This window comes from Phyllostomus discolor, chromosome 4, assembly GCF_004126475.2.
Source record: "Phyllostomus discolor isolate MPI-MPIP mPhyDis1 chromosome 4, mPhyDis1.pri.v3, whole genome shotgun sequence".
Taxonomy (NCBI): domain Eukaryota; kingdom Metazoa; phylum Chordata; class Mammalia; order Chiroptera; family Phyllostomidae; genus Phyllostomus; species Phyllostomus discolor.
Genome location: NC_040906.2, coordinates 158,207,907 through 158,226,278, shown reverse-complemented (window position 1 = coordinate 158,226,278; position 18,372 = coordinate 158,207,907). Strand labels below are relative to the sequence as shown.

Here is an 18,372-nt window from a genome sequence, read left to right as displayed (position 1 = left end):
CCAAACCTACTCATCAACTCCATTACTTGTATACTATTCCAATCAAGACATTTACATTAGTTGAATAAGTTGATAAATATCAGTGAGTCTGATTTTGGAAAATATTGAACAACAACAAATGAGCATGTGACACAAAATAACTTCAAAAATTCCACAAATAAAGCAGAACCTGAATGTGTAAAGAGTGTGCACTTTCTGATAATACTCTTAAGAATTGTTAAGGGGAGAATTTAATCTGTACTATAAATTGAGAAGATAATAAAACCAAACTAACATGTTGTGTGTGTAAGAAAGTATAGTGAAGGATAACATGAGACAAAGGTACCAAAGAAACTGTAGTAAGAAGAGGCTCTCAGGGAGAAAAGCCTCAGGCTGTTCTTGGCTTTGGTAAGTACAAGGCTCTGAACACAGTAGGGACACAATCAATGCTGTGACTAATGGACTCATAAATGTGCAGCATCTTGAAATTAATGATAAGTTGAACATGTCTGAGGCCTTGAACTTATCTTATAAATTGGTCTTTGGAAAGAGTAAAGGAAGAAAAATATTGGGCAATCAGGAAGTAATGAAGATCTTGTAAAAATAGCTATCTACAAAAGCAAGCTAAGTGAGTCCTCAGAAAGTCAGCGTATCTACAAATCAGCAGGCCCAGAAGATACACCTTCTATCTGTGGGATGGAAAACTGGCAAGCATGCTAACTGCATCATTTACAGTTATTTCTGAAAAACTGTAGGGATCTAGGGAGCTACAAGAGATGAAAGGGAAAGAAAATACAATGCTCTACTTACATTTATAAAAGAGATGGAAATGACCCCCAGAAAACTCAACAATAATTAAAGTTAAGAAAAAGGGGGACATTCTAATGGCCTACATAAATGTAGCATTTTGAGAATATATTCATATTCAAAGAGAATTATTTTAAGCTTAAAATACAAAAGGAACTTGAATACAAAAGAATCTGAATTGAGTAACATTTCAAAATGAAGTCATTTGTTTACTTGTAATTGTTTGAGCAAAATAATTCTTTAAAATGAACTCTCACTACTTAAACAAAAAAATGCTTGAAGGATGGTAAATACTAATTATAAGTATAAAGTTGATTTTAAAATGCTAAGGAAATATCACATTATTTAATGTCACTTTTATGTAGATAAAATTATTGCATTTTTATCGAAAACATGTTGATAGAATGCCTCTTACACGCTGAATGCTGCGCTATGTGCTACGAACATGAGGATGAACAAAGTAGGCTCCCTGACCGATTACACAGGGGAAGTGTTTAATTAGCATGTGGCTTCCACATTGTACACATTTAATAATGTTGACTACTATCGGTACTATTAGTTATTAATTCTCAAAAGGACCTTTACCTAGTGGAGATGTTCTATTAGTTTTCCTAGTTGGCCTGATCATCATCTTAATAACTAGAATGTGAGAGCTAGTTCCAGGGGGAATTCTGTGAAATTTTAAACAGGGGGAGACGGGATGAAGCAGCAACCTTGCCCTTCCTCCTTCCTCCAGGAATGGTGACTCATGGCTTCACTCAGCTCTGTGATCTTTTTTTTACATTTCAGTTATATAATCAGAATAAATCTTAGATTTAATGTGCATGTTGAAGGTATATCTTTTCCCCTGAACACCTACAGGAACTGGGAACTCCAGGTTTAATTTAGCATGCTATGAGACTTACTTGTTTTGTATGTAGACTGTGTTGCTCCATGAATCTCCATTTCAGAAATGTACTTATCATTGAATGGAATTTCTTCTTAGTTGTTTTGTGTTTTTCCCATATCTTATGCAGTTGTGTCAACAAAAGTTATCCTGGACTTTGACACCTGGTAGTAAGGTTCATCACTGAGCTAGAGTATATAATATGCATTTCCTTTTTGGAATGTATTTTATTTATATTTTATTTAAAAGTGTTTGATATTTTTAAATGTCAAAAGTGTTTTGATATTTTGGGACATATGTATTCCTGACATTAGAATATGGAAGTTTGTGCACTGAAATTAATAATTTTAGATCATTTAAAGCATAGTATATTAAATAACCTATGAGATTTTTTTGTAATATGTATATGTTACACAGGAATTTTTATGCTTATAATTTTGTTGGTCATAGATAGTACAGAACTCATAATTGTTGTTATAAAAACAATAAGTGCTATCATTTTCTGAGGAATTACTATATGCCAAGTACTGTGTTAACTATTGAGCATATTACTTAGGTTTTAAACAGCCTTGAAGCTTGCTTTCATTATTACTAACTCAAATAAGGAAATGTCGAAGTTTTTTTTAATTCTGAAACCCAGGTTGTTAACCCGTGTGCTGCTAAAGTCTTTCATGAATTGGCCAAGTACAGATTCTCAGAATGAATGTCCTGACATACATTATAAGGCAAGGCAGGAGGAATGTATCTTAGTCTAATTCTGAAGGGACAGATAGAACAAATGAGCACTTGATTTCAAAGAAAGATAAATTAAGATGTATAAATGCCCATATATCAGTGGAATGGAAGCATGGGATGCTGAAGTCAAAATGACTAAAGAAACAAAAAGAGAGAAGCTGGCATTTCCTGTGTGAGAGACCTTGGGCTGTACCTTCAGCCCTTCAAGGACCTTGCAAGATAAGCAGTCCACCATTTCCTCGACACTATGATGCCACTGATTATGACATCCCATAGATTTAATAATAGTTTATTTTTTTTCAGGAGAAAGTTATATATCAAATATACATATCAAGTACAAGATTTATTCTGATCATGTAAGTTTAAAATGTGGAAAAGAAAGTTAACAGAACTAAGTAATTGTACTATGGTCCCCATTTTGACAGATGTGGAAACTGAAGTTGAAAGAGCTTAAGAACTTCTTCAAAGTCACAAATCTAATTTTTATAGTAATGTGAGTTGAGGTTTATCGAGCATGTACTATGTAGCAGTCATTGTTTCAGGCACTTTTTATATACTAACTATTTAAACCTCACAGGTAATTACTTTGATTATCTACATTTTACAGATGACTGAAGTGAGACCCAAGAGAGGTTAAGAAATGGCTGGCCATGAGGTTGAGAACTGTCAACTGCCCAAGTGCCTTCCACCCTGTACACAAAGTGGTCCTGGCCAGCCTGGACATCCAGGGCAGCCTCTGCTTTCCAGTCTGCAGAGATGGGCTCACCCTGGAGAATGGCTGATGTTAGGGCTAATTCCTTCTCACTGGCTCTGTCCCACTAAAATTAACCTCTCGAAGACTGGGCCTTTTTTTGAGCTATAAAAGTGAGTTCCTCTTATTTCCATTAAAAGGTAAAATATAAATTTAAAAACTCTTAAACCCCCATTAATATTCCTTTTAATAATTCTTTATATTGCAGAAAATCAGTCATTTTACAACAACATTTTGGCCATTTTACTAATATGATTTCTCAGTGCATCCTTATTGAAAAATTCTATTTTGTTTGGCTTATTATTCCAGAGACGTCATGATCTGGCTCAGACTTTTCATGACCTTGTCTTTCACTGCCTGCTGGCAAAGAATACAAGATTTTGTGTCACACTGTTTGGCTATGAATCCACGTTCTGCCACTTGTTAGCTGTGCGACTTTAGGCAATCATTCTTTCTTGCTGGATTTCAGTTTCTTCATCTAGAAGAAGTGTAGCCAGCAGGTAATGAGCACTTTGTGTGAAGTATTGTTCATTATTACATTTAATCCTTATACTATTCCTGTGAATTATCTTCCTAACAGGAACTGAGGTCCGGGGCAGTTTTGTTTAACAATAAAAGGCACACTGTTAGTTATGAGGGAGACTCAAAATTTGAGCTTAACTCCTTTGATTTCTGAGCCTTGACTTTGAATCATTCCTATTTGTTAACTCTGTGACCTCAGTTCCAGGAAAGCAGAGCCCTTCATCTTCCTCACTGCTCTCTCACCATTGGGCTTCTGAGCATGGGCATATGAAGTGCATGTGCAGTGCACATTTCAGAAGAGATTCCCTAGTGAAAATATTTTGAAAAGCCCTGATTTATACCTGCCATTTAGGAGAGTATCAAGTACAGCCTTTATATCAACTGTGTGCCTTAAAGAGAAAGAAATTATGCCTGGCACTTAGCTGAGATTCAATAAATACTTGTTGATTAATTTACTGAATAATAAACTCATTTCAGGTCATTTATGAATATTATCACAGACAAATACTGTCTAGTATGAACATTTGCACATTCCAGCTTAGTTCAAAATGACCTACATTTAAGACCTTGTTCTTCTTCCTTTCCTGTGAATCAGGAGACAAGGAAAAGGCACGTGACAGCAGCTTGTACTGTCATCTCAAACATCACATTGGTTGCTTCTTGTTCATTTGTTCTGTCTGGGTTCAGGCAGCTCAGAGCTGTATGTGATACACACAGAGCTTGTTACTTACTGTTTCCTACCTGACTCTAATGCATTTCTCTTTATTTTAATGCTTTCCTTACTTTTCATATGAAACACTTATTTTTTAAAGTATGCAGGTTTATACATAATAGGCTTGCGAGGACCTGCCTTATTACTGTTGAATTCTCAGACTTCAGGCTCCATTTGCTGAAGATCAAGGTAACTTATTTGCTGTCTTTGTCCTTTATTTAGAGTCCTGGGGAGTGGACTTGTCTGTCTAAATGTTCTGTATTTCCCAGGTCCTTATAGAACTGTTGAAACCCCAACAAGAGAGGTTGCCATGAAGCTCCTGCCTTGTTCTGCATATGTTTCTATCACTTCTTAACTACCCCACTCATGTTAGTGATACTTCATTTAAAACCTTAAATGCCCAGGCCACAAGCCACTAGGGCTGGTTCACTTGGAAATAAACCCCTTATCACTTAGTAACAGAAAGTTACCTTCATTCAAAGAAAATAAATTGTACTGACTCAAAATCTACAGAAAGACACTACATTGTACCTGGACAACACAAAAATATATTTTCCAAGTCAGCTATTTCTGGTTTCAAAGTTCATGTTGACTTTTCACAGTATTTAAGTTCTCTTCCCCTTAGTTTCCTATCCTTAAAAAGATCTAATAATGGCCTCTTCAGAAGGTGATGATGAGAATTCATTTGAAATAACAATGGTGAAATATGGCAGTTTTCATATGTTCTTTTCTTGTTTCTTCCTATATTATTGTACCTGGCTCCATACATTATATTCTACTTATGTAGAACATGAATCATCAAACATTGTCTCTGAATAGGCTAACAAAAGGACTCTGGGTGGAGAAAAAACAGAAAGAGAGTAGTCTTATTGTCCATATTTAAGAGAGAATCAAGTTGACTTTGTTGCTCCTGTGGGAATAACAAAGAACAGTAGTTACCAGGTAGGAGAAAGGTTTTGATTCTATAGAGGGAGGAAAATTCTAGTAATTACAGATTTCTGACCATTTAGTGAGCTGCCTCTGAAAGTGATGACTTCTCTCCATGCTGTGTATTCGCATGGGCACTCATCTTCCAGAACTGTTGAGAGAGTCTTGCAAGTTGTGTGGGAGTTTAGACAACATGCCTCCTAAAGGGAGTCTCAAAGCACACATGCTGAATGGAGAATGATCTGACCCTGATATCTGCCTCTTTCTACAGCTCTGCTAACATCTTCTCAAAGCTACATCCTTGGATAAATAGTCTGATTTTCCTAGAAAAAAAAAGAGGACCATTCTTCAGTCAAGAGTATATCTGAGGTCAAGATCTTAAATATTTATTCACATATTAAATGTTCACTGGGCTCCAGGAATAATCCTAGATGTATGAGGATTAAAAAAGACATTTCTTTATCTGAATATTACTCTGTTTATTCATCCATATATATATATTCAAATATATATATATTTTGTGTGTGTGTGTGTGTGTGTGTGTGTGTGTGTATATATATATATATATATATATATATATATATATATATATATATATTTCATCCAAAATTACATTGTTTAACTCTGGGGATATTCTGACACAGGCACTGCCTTCATAGGTTTTATGCTTAATTAGGAACCACTGACAATAACACTTTACAAATAAACAGAATAATTTTATTTATCTCTGTTGTTTCTTCATATTTTAGAAAACAAAAATAAAAATTGAAAAATGTTGGCTTGGACTCCCTTCAAAATATACATGGCAAATCCCTCCTAGAACCACCTCTCTGTGGAGCTGCTGGGCCACAGCTGCCCTTCGTGCCCCTCTCCTGGCTGTCAAAAAATGCAGCCTGTGCAGACTATCACCTTCAGAAAGCCTTTCTTGGAGAGAGCTAAACTGATGGTTTTATCTGCACCTTCTTCTGTGCTCAATATAATGTATATTCGGATGGGTAAACCAATCTGGCATGGTTCACCTCCATCAGGGTAGATGTGTTCTTTCCTTTTACTTGAGGAAGCTTTTATAAAACTGCTGTCATTGGCAAGGCCTGGACCTCAATGGGAACAGGAGCTTAGAACTTCAAAGTTTTCAGGATGACAGATGATTACTGCATGGTGCCTCTTAGCTATCTCCAATTTTTCATCTCTTTCAAGTACATCTTTTGTCCATACTTCAATATACATCAGAGAATAAAAAAAGAGAAAAGGAAAAATGGAGCCACGGTAATAATTAGCCCTCATGATTGCTGAGTGCTGACCACATGCCAGGACCCATGATGTGTGCTTTATGGTCACGATCTTAGGTAATCCTCATAAAACCCTATGAGGCAAGCATTATTTCCACTTACACCTGAAGGAATCAAGTCACTGTCAAGTACTGTGCCCGGGCTCATCCAGTCAGAGTGTGCAAAGCCAGGGCAGATGCTCCCTGCCTCCCCATTCTTTACAGCAAACCTCCCCGACCTCTCTCTTGCTCCAGCTTTAAGATGAAAGGAGATGTGGACTTAAAGGGTGACTTTGTGGACCATGACTGTAGAGAGTTATCTGCCCTAAAATATGTCACTGCAGGTAGCTTTAGCTGTATGTGTAGCCACACAACTGTGACAGAGAAGTAGTTTTTCAAAGGAGTAATGCTGCAAGTTTCTCTTAAAAAGGTTTTCTTTAATGAATATGCCTTTTTGTCTCACTGGGCTGTCAATTTCTTTCTGATTTTCCTTTCTCTGTTTACCTTAAAGAATAAGTTCTTTCATCTCTCTTGAATTGGCTTAGTAATTTAGAGGAAAAGCTGGCTGATAAATCATCTCTGTATAGAAGAATGAAACTTCTCTTAATTTAGGGGAAAAATACTTTAAAGTAACTCTCTGCTGGCAAAACTTATTAGTTCCAAGTGGTTATCTGAAGACAATTCACAATATAAATGATAGGGTATACAGTATTTCTAATCTTTGAAGAGAAGCTATCATTGTGAATGATATTATGTTAGTAATAAAAGCCTAAGAAAATAAAAGTTAGCATTTAATACATAGCAATTTAATTGAGAAAATAAAAGCAGGGAGGGGGAAAGGTAGAAGGAGGAGAGAAGGAACAGTTACTCCTCTGATAAGAAGGAACAGCCAGTCAATCATTAAAGGACACCTTAGTCTTAGGTTGTCACCCTTCCCCTAATCATGACTTTCTGTTCCAAAGTGCATCCTAAGATAGGCTTTCCCTAACCATAATATTTAAAATGGCATCTGCATATTCTATCCCTTTACCCTTTACATTTTTCTTAGCAGCAACTATTTGCTATTTTTCAAAATACTTAATTTTTTCTCATTTATTTTTTTGTGAAATTTCCCCATTAGAATACCAGCTTATGAAATAAAGACTATATTTTATTCAGTACTCTATCCACAACTCCTAAAAGTAGTCTTGGCATTAGGTAGGGACTCAAATACTTACATATTTTTATGGAATGAATGAATGCATTTATACCAATGAATTGCAAAATTAACATGTTTACTCAAGCACTAAAGTTTTTAAATCTCACATACACGCAGCCAATAAACCTAGTAACTTAGGTTGCATTCAAAGTTGTAGCACACAACTGTGTGTGCACACTCACATAAAATCACCATTATTTTTTAGTAATAACCTGAGTGCCAGATTGTCTTATGTAACAAATAACACATTATATGTACACAGAAGAAAGTACAGATGGTACAGATAGCATGATCACAGTTTCAAGTCAATAAATGAGGAGCACAAGAAATGACAGAAATAAGAAAAAGGCCTGAAGGAACTTGGTCATCTTTAAAAATATGGTTGGCTTTAGACTTTTTGACACCAGACTTTATGTTTTGGGAGGATTCCCAGGTTAAAATCACAAAGAGATAAAAACTTTAGTCATTGCTTTTTCATTGAATTTTAGACTTGATACACAATATTCTTAACTGCTGTAACTCCTGTGCTGTGAAGCCCGAAATACAAAGCGGACCCTAATGCTTCGTCTGACAGGGAACAATAGGGCATGTCCACTTTCAGTCCATGGTAACACTGAGTGTGTTAAAGCAGGGCTTTTCAGTCTGTGCTCTTTCTTGTTACCCCTGAATGCGTTAGTTATATTGATGTGAATCTCCTGACTCATAATGTTTGGACTCTAATTATTGTCCTCATTATTCTGTGCAATCATGCAAATTAGTACAAGCTATAAACCTGAAGTTTAAAAGAAACAAGGCCAAACCAAGAAGATATTGGTGCATAAGCAGAAGGATTTTAATAAGAAATAAAAACATAGCTCCCTATGTTGATAGGCCTTAGATGCTATTGCTCATTGTCATTGGACCTAGTGATATCCTTGATAGGAAGAAGGAAAGGGAGAAAAAGGAGCTTCCCAGTTTCTCCCTGTGCTCCCTTGTCCATCAGAATAAATCATGAAGGAATTTATTATAATTCACTGTCCAAATATGATGATTATGAACGAACAAACTTCAGAGTGACTGAAAAAAGACTATAGTTCATAGGTTTTCATAGACCTAATGTATTGCAGCTGCCAGCATACCATCACTGTGAGACACGCGTGTTCCACATCAAGGTGATGTAGAGGAAAGAGACCTGTGCTAAGGCCAGCACATCTAGAGAGGATTCCTTACACACTGTTTGTGAGTCATCTACCCTTGGGTAGAGCTCATTTGTTATCTCTGGGCTGTAATGTCTGTTTCACTAGGCAGTGGTAAGGCTTATGTGGTATAAAAGGTAGAAATGCTCAGCATGGAGTTCAGCAACAACTAGTTTGAATAAATGTCAGCTGTCTCTGGAGGGACATCCCATGCAGTCGGTATATTGAAGTGGAGACATGAAGTAGTCGGTGTCCTTTACAGCTTCTGGAAATCAGATTTATGATTACAGTTTGCCTGAGTACATGTGTGCACCATTTTGGTGCCTATGTCTCAAGAGTAAGAGATGTATTTCCTTCAATGTACACTGTAGGTAACTACTAAAATGTAAGTGCCTTGGAGGCTAGAATTATGGTGTGTATTTTTTTGGTACCTCTCCATACCATCTAGCAGAGTGGTAAATACTTAGTAATTCTCTACTGAACTAATTTTAAATAATGAAAGAATAAACATGAAGATTATCTGATGAACATTTCCATAAATTTTCTTACTTATAGAAGAATTCAAATGCTTAGGATAAAAAACAGCATAGGCTATGCTATATCTTGCAATAATAAACCACCACCAAATCTTCAGAACATACAAGAAAGATTTCTTTCACATTTGTGTTCCGTGTCCCCTGAGGGCCAATTGCAGTTCTGCACCTTTTCTTGTTCTGGGACCCAGGCAGATGAAGTGTTCCTTTTCAGGTATACTGCCAGACTTTCAGTAGAAGGACAGGAGTGTGGTGGAAATGCAGAATGATTTTCAAAACTTTTTGATGTGCTCTGTGCTACTCTGTGCACATTTCACTGGCCAAAGAAAATGGCCTCTCCTGATACACACATGTAATTCTTTTGCTGGGAGGGGCAAGTCACATGACTAAATCTGAAGTCCTGGCAAAGTAAAATCCACCCCAGGAAAGGGCTGCAAGTACTTTGAACAGTAACACGTTATACTACATTTAATAAAACCAAAAGACTTCCTGACATAAGACAATTAAAGTAAAAAAGGAATTTCCACACTACCTGACTGAACTGTCATGCCCAAATCAAATTAAAATAAAAATAGTACATTTGAAGCACGTGAGGATTTGTGGTCATCCCGATGCTCATATTTGCTGCTGTCTCAATGCCTACTCTCTTCCTATGGTATTCTTTAACCTTTTCTCACTTTACTGAAAGGTGTATTCTCCACAGTTGAACTAAGAAAACTCATTTTATAAGAGGACCGGTGTGTCATCTTGTTTGTGTCATCTTGTTTGTGTCATCTGTGTCATTACTGAACAGAGAGGATGGGAACATCTCCTTGAAGGTCATGCTACGGAGTGGCACCAGACGCAGATGAGGACTTGGAATCTCTCAGCCCAATCCAGTGTCTCCTTGTCAGCTACCCAGAACTGAGTAGTTAACTTAAAATTGATCAATGGTAAGTAAAATACTTTTGTATCATAAAAAGTGAGCAAGTTGTTTTCTTTTTCATTATTGTCTATCTCAAGAACCTCTGTCTTATATTCTGCCCAGAATTGTTAGCCCTGAGTTTTCCGTGAACTTTTAATCATCTGCCTTTTCACTATACTCCATGAACCAGGTAACAAGGATGCCACTGGCTTGGGTTTCTCTTATTAAAGTGTTTTGAAATTGGTTCATTCTTCCCATCTTCCCTCCTCCCATCTGTTGCTGCTCACTCAAACCTTACAGGAATGCAACTATAGCTAAGTTCTCCAAAAAAGGTGTAATTGCTTTCCTCAGAAAATTACTTTACACTTTAATTATTTTTCTGACATTTTCACCAATAAATAATCACAAGTTTTCAAACAACACAACATAGAGTTTGAACTCTGAGCCTGGAGGTTAGGAAACCTTTCATTTATCTCTGTCCACATGATATGAGTTATTGGTTACTTGCTTTTCAATGAAGACCCATTACAGGAAAATTATATTCCAAGGTAGTCATGTTTAATGAATTTTACTTAATCTTTTGCTACATCTGACTTTGCTAAATTCTACACTCATGGCATTTTCCTCTTTTTATTTTTCATTGATAGAAGTTGCAGAATTGCCTGAAAAGCTATTGTAGTTCAATATGGCTGTCTCCCTTGACATTTACACGTACCTCAACTTTATTTATTTTTCTGCATAGTACCAAGATGTCTGGCTGGAGAAATAAAGATTGCACATTCAGCAATTTATGCAATTCCAGGCACAAGATTATTTTACTGTCTGTTGAATAATTAGCAAGGTGCATGAAGATACAATATACAGTAACTTGCCTGACTTTGGGCAAAAAAAAAAGATTAGAATGACAAATAGTCAGACTCTAGGGTCAAATGCTTTGCCAGTAGTTGCATATGTTTATGCCAAAATACATAAAGAAATGTCACTTCAGCACATGAGTGATGACAAACACTCCAAGTGGGGCTGCAGTTCATCAATCATTTCAAATGCGCAGATTGGGTTTACCTATATAAACAAAAGCAATAAAACTACTCAAAGACTCACCTTAAACAATTCAAGCATGACATAAACACTGTTACTGCACAGTCAAGCCCCATTTTACTTGAGAAGCAGTCAGAAAGGCCCCAGCAATCTATGATTTATTAAGATTAATAAAGCACATCTTCAATAAAAAAAGTTCTGCTAGTATTTTGCATAAATATGGGAATCTTATTCAGAATCATAGCACATCAGAAAGCATATGAGGCAGGGAGTATGATTAACGAACCTGAAAACTCTGCTTTTGCAGTCACTCTCAACAAAGTTTCAGGGTCAGTGTAGCAAGCAGAAAGCTTGAAGCAAGAATGCACAACAGGTAGGTTGTTCTGGGCTCAATTTTAATGATTCATTAAAAATAAGGTGGGTTAATAAAAATTCACACATTTCTAAGCCATTTTTTTTCTCCCCAGGATGAATGCTTTTGAAACAATGATTCTTTAAACCTCTGCTAATGTTATGGGAGAATAGATACTATTGATATATAATGGTCCCTCTCTGGTAAAAAGAAAGCCAAGAGGTTCAAGGCTATATATAGATGATGGTGCAGAACTGAAGTTGGAAATTCATTCAAGGTTACATACATTCTTCTTCTTTGAGAAGGTTTTCTGTAAGCATGAGACACTATGACTTGCTCAGTTACCTGGGCTCTTGTTCTCCTCTTCCACCTGAGTGTTGGGCCTGACACTAATGCTATGATTGGTTCTTTAGAAGCTATAAGCAGAAATGCAAGACAGCAGTGCCACTGCTCTGTAATTAAAGAAGATTCTGCCTAGAGGAAGCAACACAATCTAGTCATGTTCAATGAAGACCTTCCTAGGACTGCCCCTAAAGGTGTGAAATAGTCTGATTCTTGAAATGAAGAACTTGCTTTGGTTGAACTATAAACTCTCTCAAATTTCAATTCAAATTTAACAAAACACAAGTGGATTTCTATCTCCTTAATTTCACTGAACTTTTAAAATGTAATTGAATGACAATGGGGAAAGCTCCCTATTCAGAGTATAATTGGAAGATTAGAATGCTTTTGGCAAGATTTTTTCTTATTTGGTATATTCAGAGGGGTTTAAAGAATTCAGAGAAGATTTAACTCATAGCTGAAAGGAACCAAAAACCTTACAAGAAGTCATTTTGCTGTCTTGCCTTCTGAGAAGTAAAAACAAACTCAGTGGGTTTCAAGATACTTCTTTTAAGGTGTGGAAAACAAGACTGACCTGATGATAATGTTCAAGCAGAAAAGCTGATTGACATGAACTTTCTAAACATCCTAAAATGATAGTAGAAAAAGAAATGCATCCTTAGGGATGACAAAAAAAATGCTACTTGTTTAATTGGTCATTCTTAGGCTAAGTATCCCAGGCTATCCACATTTTTTGGAAATAAATAATGCATTAAGAATTGAAGGACTGGGGCATTGGTCCTGCCATAAATTTAACAGCTAATTGAACATTTGCTGGGCAGAGATAAACAGAAAACTCTGAGATATTAAAAAGTGAAACAAGACCCTTTCTCTAAAGAATTCATAGTTGAGCAAGGAACAAAATCATTACCATTTCCCTCAAAAATGAAATTTGGAGTTACCATTAGAAAAAAGAAGAACCTTGATTCATGGAAAACTGGGTAAATGCTGGCTTCATCACTGCCTAGACACAATTACTGGAAGCTCGTTCGGGGTGAACTTAAATTGCTGATTTTCAGCCTCTTTTTTCCAAGTGCCATTAAATTTTCATTTAACTCTTTTCCCAAAACCTGTTTGCATCAAATTGAAAGTTAAATTTTCTTGGTAAGTCTATGAAGGAAATTCAGGTGGTAGCTTATATGAACAGACATACACACATGCATATTGAATCAAAATGCTTTGTAGTAGATATTAATGATGTAAATACAACCCAGAAACTTCTGTCTTGTTCTGGACTTCTCTAAAAAGCAGAGCCTTTTATTTAGTGCTGCACATCTCTTCATTTTAGGAGCTGTTTTATATATTGTAGAAATTTTAGCAATATCCCTGGCCTTTATCCACTAGATGCCAATAGCTTTTACTCCAGAGTCATGACAACCCAAAGTACCTTCTGATATTCTTGAATGCCTTAGAGAATGGGGTAGGGGGGTAGAGGGAACAAAATGACTCACAGCTGAGAGCCACTGGCTTGATGTGACACCCAGAAGGAAGAAAAGTTAATTCATGGATATATTATTAAGCTAGTCATTACCGAGGCAACTAGGGCTCTGTTTTGCTAGGGAACCTCTGAAGTGTATAAAATGTAACTCTGTTTTTTCACTCAAAGGATGGAAAAGGCTGTATTCATTCATTATGTCACATCTGTCATTGGTCAAGTGTTGTCCTATGGGGAAGTGACTCCTTGTATTCCTTTATGCTTGTGTCAAATGGCTTGGTTGGCTCACATGGACATCTTAAAGAAGCCCTGGGTCAAAAAGTAAGGAGGGGCTACTGAGGCCAAGTGCTTCTGATTATACCTGCGTGGTTGCCACAGCCATATCTGGAGTAAAAAGTGCATAGAGAAATATAAAGTGGGGTCCAAAGAGTGTCAGTTGAAGCCCAAAGATACGTTAGGCTACACTAGACTTTGGAAACCCTAGAGGAGTATAGTTATGGAAACTGTAGGAAAACAATTTGGACTGTAATTCAATACTCTGGCCCTCATTTTTCCTCTCTGTATGTATTAGAGAATAGTAGGATACATACGTGGGTATACAAGGGGGACACAAAACATGAAATTATCTTCTGGAGGGCAGGTGCCTTGTAGTACAGACTTCCCCCACCAATGGGTTCCTTTAGTGTTCTAGGAACCCACCTGTATCAGTGTACCACCTGGCGTTGTTGTGAGAGGCTGCATTTGGCTTCAGTGAATTTATTTGGAAGATTGTTTCAACACATTTATCCTTTTCATGATGGATTATTTACAAGCACACCTGCCCACACCACACTGAATGTTCTTTCAACTAAAAAGGTCATGACCCCTATGCCCACCCTTCCTATCACCCAATTTCACCCCAAGAGACATTTTTTTTGTTTTCGTCAATGAAAAAACCCTAAAAGGAAAATGTTTTGCAGATGTGGAGGAGGTGAAACAAACAAAAAAAAACAACAGAAGCACTAAAAGGCATCAAAATCAATGAGTTCAAAAACTGTTTTGAGCAGCGGGAAAAAACATCTTGATAGGTGTATAGCATCAAATGGAGAGTACTTTGAAGGTGACTGAAGTCTAAACATGTAAGAATAAATACATAATTTTTAATAAGTAATTTTCATCCATTGGGTCCCCCCTTTGTATATACATAATTTGGGACTTTTCCTCTGTAGAAAGCCAAAGCAGCAATTAGATCGACCAAGAAGACACAGAAAGTATCCACAGGGTAGAATATGCCAAAACTAGAGACACTGCATTAAAATTAATATTCACCCTAGTCAATGACTTTGGATTTTGCCCTTTAATTCATGCATTTAAAATGTATTTAAACTGTAATATCAGGTAAAAGAAACACGTGGAAATTGTGTCAAATTCTTACAGAGTAGCGAAATGTGAGGTGCATAAAAATAAGACGAAAAGTATGAAATCCAATTAAAATTTCACAGGAAATTTGCTGCAAGAATATATTTAGTAAAAAAGCCTAATCACAATTTTTCAAATAAAATTTACACTTGCACTTGAATTTTATTTCTTTTTTAAAAAAGTTATAGTCCATAAACTGCAAATTTAATTAAGTTTTATATATTTACGATGTTAAAAGACAAGAATGTATGCACATATAGATATACACATATGTATGCATATGTCTACACACACTAGAATTCTCTTCTACTTTTCATTTAGCTTATTAAAAATGAATACAAACAGATTCTGAGCTCCAGGACCCTCTAAGAGCTTATAGCCTGTAGCAGCTTTCAAGATAACAGCTTCTTCAACCAGAGGAATTCTGACTTCTCGGTCAGACTGTTTGAAGTTTTCAAGGCTTGGGGAGAGGGTGGTCTTTTCAGAAAAAGCTAGTATTTCAAAGAAAAGACATACCTTTTTTCCCCCTCTTTAGTGCCAAGATTTGAAAATCCTCTGAAGAAGGGAAAAAATATCTTCCCTTTAAAATGCAGTATTCCTCTGAAGAGCCCCATCCCTGGGCTTGGCAGACTCCAGATGTGCTCGCCACGGAGACCTCTGTGCTCCGCTCTGTGCTCCGAGGCTCTGGGCAATCTCCTGAACCAACTACCTGAATCCGGTTCTTCTCACCGTAACTACCTAAAATCAGTGGTCATGGGAGGGTGGGTCCTGAACTGCAGCAAGTTTATTTTCCTAACACACAAATTATGTTTGAAAAATACACATTAATTGGTTAAAGTAGATTATTTATTCATAAGCACCCAAAACTACTTCTTCAGTCTGGATTTGACAATTCTCACTTGAAGGGAGGATGCAATTTAAGTGTGATAAAACCATATTACATCGTAATACAATATTTTTCCCCAAATCCCCAAAGCAGCTACTGAAGGCAATTATCCTTAAAAAGGAAGAAACCTGGTGTCTGAAACCTTGTCTGACCTTGGCCAAGCTACTTAACCTCTTTGAGTTAGATTTTCTCATCTATGAGATGAAGCCATGCCACAGGATTGTTGTGAAAATTAAATGATGTAATGTCTATAAAGTATCTGACATGGAAAAGGCATAGACCCTAGTTAGTCCCTTTCCCCATCGTTTAGTCATGAAATAATCACTCTAATATGGCATCTCAAGCTTCATTTGTAAAATTTGTGAAACAGTGAAGAGCACCTACCTCAGAGAATTGCGGAGAAATGAAGGAACTGATGTAAGGCACTTGGCAGAGCACTTGCTTAATGATAATTGCTCCGTGCACATGAGGGCAGCGAGTGGTGGTAGGAAGCATAGTGACAGAATAACTTTTTGTCACCATTAACACATCTAAAGAGCATCTAAAACTGAGCATGGCATTATGCTAGGTGCTGGATATAGAATGTTTGAAAGAATTGGCCCTCAAGGAGCCAGGGCATACTTGTAAGGAAAATAAGGACTATGACAAATTAGCAGGTAAGTAACAAATGACTAATACAAACTTTAAGACACATAGGACAAAATTGTAGTCTAGTTTTGTTCTTCTGCATATAGCTTTCCAATTTTCCTAACACTTTTTATTGAAGAGGCTTTCTTTTTTCCATTGTATGTTTTGGACTCCTTTGTCAAATGTTATTTGCCCAAATACATGTGGGTTTATTTCTGGGCTCTCAATTCTGTTCTGTTCTTCTGTGTGTCTGTTTTTCTGTCAATATTATATTGTTTTGATTATCATTGATTAACTAGACTATAGTTTGTCCCCATGTACAAAAACTAATTCAAATGGATCAAAGGCCTAAATATAAGATCTGAAACAATAAATTACATGGAAGAAAATAAAGGTACTAAACTTATAAACCTGATCTTAGAGAACATTTTGTGAATTTGACCCCAAAGACAAGGAAAGTAAAGGCAAAAATAAATGAATTGGACTATATCAAAGTAAAAAGCTTCCACACAGCAAAAGGAACTGACAATAAAACTAAAAGGCAACCAGCTGAATGGGAGAAGATATTTCAAACAACAGTGCTGACAAGGGTTTAATATCCAAAATATATAAAGAACTCATACAACAACAAATGAACAAACAATCCAATTAAAAAAATAGGCAGATGTCCCAAACAGACTCTTTTCTTAAGAAGACTCACAAATAGCCAACAGATATATGAAAAGATGCCCAACTTCACTAGCTGTTAGAGAAATGCAAATCAAAACCACAATGAGATACCACCTCACACCTATTAGAATGCTATTATCAACAGGACAAGTCATAACAAGTCTTGAAAAGGTTGTGGAGCAAAGGGAATCCTTGTTCACTGTTGTTGGGAATGTAAACTGGTATAGCCACTAAGGAAAACAGCATGGAGGTTCCTCAAAAAATTAAAAATAGAGTTACCATACGACCCAGAAATTGCTCTTGTGGGTATCTACCTGAAAATTTTGAAAACATTTATTCACAAAGATACAGTATATGCACCCCTATCTTTATTACAGCATTACTCATGGTGGCCAAGATATGGAAACAAGCAAAATATCCTTTGATAGATGATTGGATAAAGAAGATGTGGTACATACATACTGTGGAGTACTGCTCAGCCATAAGAAATGATGAAATAGTGCCTTTTGCAACGACATGAATGGACCTTGAGAATATTATGCTAATCAAAGTAAGTCAGTCAGAAAAAGCTAAGAACCACATGACTTCACTCGTATGTGGGATATAAGACTGAAACTCATAGACACAGACAATAGTATGGTGGTTACCAGAGGAAAGAGGGTTGGGGAAGTAGTAGAGAGGTAAGGGACCCAATATACAATGATGGAAGACGGTTTGACTTTGGGTGGTGGGTATGCAACGCAATATACAGATCACATATTATAGAAATGTGCACTTGAAAGGCATAACCTTATTAACCACTGTCACCTCAATAAATTTAATTTTGAAAAAGAAGAAAAGAGACATAGGAATAGCAAGGATTGAGACATCACTATTATTCAGAGTGTTGAGGGAAGCAGCTGTTGAAAAAAAGATAAAATTTCTTTGAATTGCAGAAAAGAAAAAACACATTTTAATTAGGAAGAAATGACAGAATGATACAAATGCATGTTGTAATTTTGGGAAACAATGGATCAATCAATTTGTCTACTACAAGGGGTTATGGAAGGGACCCCTGAGCATCAGGGCTGGGAGACTAGGAAGGGGCTCAAACATGAGGAAACTCAGGGGCCAGAATTAGCAGTTTGACTTCCTGCTTCAGGATGAGAAGGGCAATGGGAAAAGTCGGAACAAAAGAATGACATGTAAAG

The 18,372-nt window shown here is 36.6% G+C and overlaps 1 long non-coding RNA gene across 1 annotated transcript; it reads left to right on the top strand.

Annotated features, from left to right (window-relative positions):
• The first annotated feature begins 475 nt into the window (after positions 1–475).
• On the top strand, positions 476–18,006 carry LOC118499916. The gene is made up of 4 exons (XR_004902453.1): positions 476–486; positions 10,536–10,541; positions 11,808–11,814; positions 17,683–18,006. It is a non-coding gene; the product is annotated as an uncharacterized LOC118499916 (long non-coding RNA).
• The last annotated feature ends 366 nt before the right edge of the window (positions 18,007–18,372 follow it).